Source organism: Austrofundulus limnaeus, unplaced genomic scaffold (assembly GCF_001266775.1).
Source record: "Austrofundulus limnaeus strain Quisiro unplaced genomic scaffold, Austrofundulus_limnaeus-1.0 Scaffold651, whole genome shotgun sequence".
Classification (NCBI taxonomy): domain Eukaryota; kingdom Metazoa; phylum Chordata; class Actinopteri; order Cyprinodontiformes; family Rivulidae; genus Austrofundulus; species Austrofundulus limnaeus.
In genome coordinates, this window is record NW_013953053.1 from 190,108 (window position 1) to 192,068 (window position 1,961).

Below are 1,961 nucleotides of genomic sequence, written 5' to 3' on the forward strand. Positions count from 1 at the left end.
GTGTGTGTGTGTGTGTGTGTGTGTGTGTGTGTGTGTGTGTGTGTGTGTGTCACTGGCTCTAAAGTGCAGCAAATGAAAGCAGAGAATTTCAGTGAAAAACAGGAGCGCAAGAAGAGAGGTGGGCTCTTCATAAAACACATAAAACAACATGCTGGTGTTGATTCTCCCTCGTTCAGGAGTCAGAAAATCCACAAAAAAACATTTTTAAAAAGACCAAGCAACTGGACTTCAAATGGCTCAGGTTTCAGCTTTTTAAAACTTTAAACTGAGCATTAAGCCTAATACCCAGTCAGTTTCCCTCTAACTTACACCTTCATGCATGTGACGTTGGTGACCCTGATAGGTGTTTAATGGGAGAGGAGTGAGAATAATCTGCAGTGAATTTATCATTGCACTCTGCAGGCCTCTTATTACCTCCGCCAAGGGAGATGGAAATGTTTTCGGTCTGACTGTGGACAAAATTACGGTAAAACTTGTGGACGGATTGCCATGACATTTTTACCACATGTGGGTATTGGCTCACACCATTAAACTTTGGTGATGTTCTGATCACGATGCAGATACAGGAATTTTTCTTTTAATTCAACTGAATCAGCCAGGCTACGCAAAGTGTCATTACGTCAGACACATGTCTGTAGGAAACAGGAAGTAAAAGTCGCAAAGTCGCTGAGACTACACCTCCCAGGACGTCTACTATCGCAAAAGTTGTGATTATTCCGTTATCAACTAGTGTTGGTGATGTTACATGCTGTCTGGGAACATAGAAAAAGAAATGTGATTCTCTTCACGTTACGGAAATAACTGAGGAGACGCTGACAGTGGGGGAGGGTCCAGCTGTAGCTGAGCCGAAGCTGGTACCGAACAGCGGGAACAGCTGATTAACCATGTCAGTGGTACCTGACAACTTTATTGTGCGATTTATCAGAAGTTCATGGGGCTGTTTGTTTGTGCTAAAAGCGCTCAGACGCTGAGCCGATTGTACCAGGAAGAAGCACTTTATAAAGAAAGTCAAACCACTAAAAACTCATAAAGGGGAAAAACACATGTTTTACATGATGGAATCTGACTGATGAAAACTTAGGAGCTTAATCTGGGACCAATTTGTGGTTGAATAACGTTGGGTGACGATTTTGACTTTTTTTGCACTGAACTCCGCCGGAATGAAATCCCGTGCACATTGTCTGCTTAAATGTTCACTACGTCAGAACTTATTCGGCAAATGTGTTTCCATCTCGGCTTTGGTGGAAGTTTGCACTCTCAGAGTGCTTCTTGTATATACAGTATATGAAACGAAACATCTGCAGCTACAGAGGATAAAGTTCAGGTGTTTTTTTGTTGTTGTTGTTTTGCATTCACATAAAGAACAGGACTTGTGACGTGTCCAGTGTGTAATAAATAATTTGAGTAAGTTGTAACTATTCAGTGTTTCCTATGAGTAGCTGTCTGTGGTGGCCATCTTAAACAACCCTGACTCCAAACAGTCATCAGTTGTACATCAAACGGTGTCTGCCTTAAAGTTGAATTAAAAACCACTCAGTGATTCATGAAATTATTTTGCTGACAGGAAGTGTCGATAGTTAAAGGCCTGGGGTCGGATTTATAAAACTGGCGTACGCACAATWTGAGCCCAGAAACTTGCGTACGCCACTTTTTATGCCAAGGTTGTGATTTATAAAATCCAAACTTGGCGTGAAGATGTGCGGTGCCTCAGCCAGCTCTGAGCCATGCGTACGCTCATTTTGGAGACGGGAAACTGCGACACAGATGGTGAAGTGAGGAATTAGAGRCACACTGTGTAATGATCACTGTCAGATATTTAATTTACCTTCATAAGACTTAGATTTTTATTCAACTTTATTATCAGCTTTCTTAACAGTAATATTTATGCCTCTGCTGCTGAGCCATGAGGACCTTTGAAATAAAAAAACTTAAATCTTAAATAAAAGTTCCCGTGCGCAACT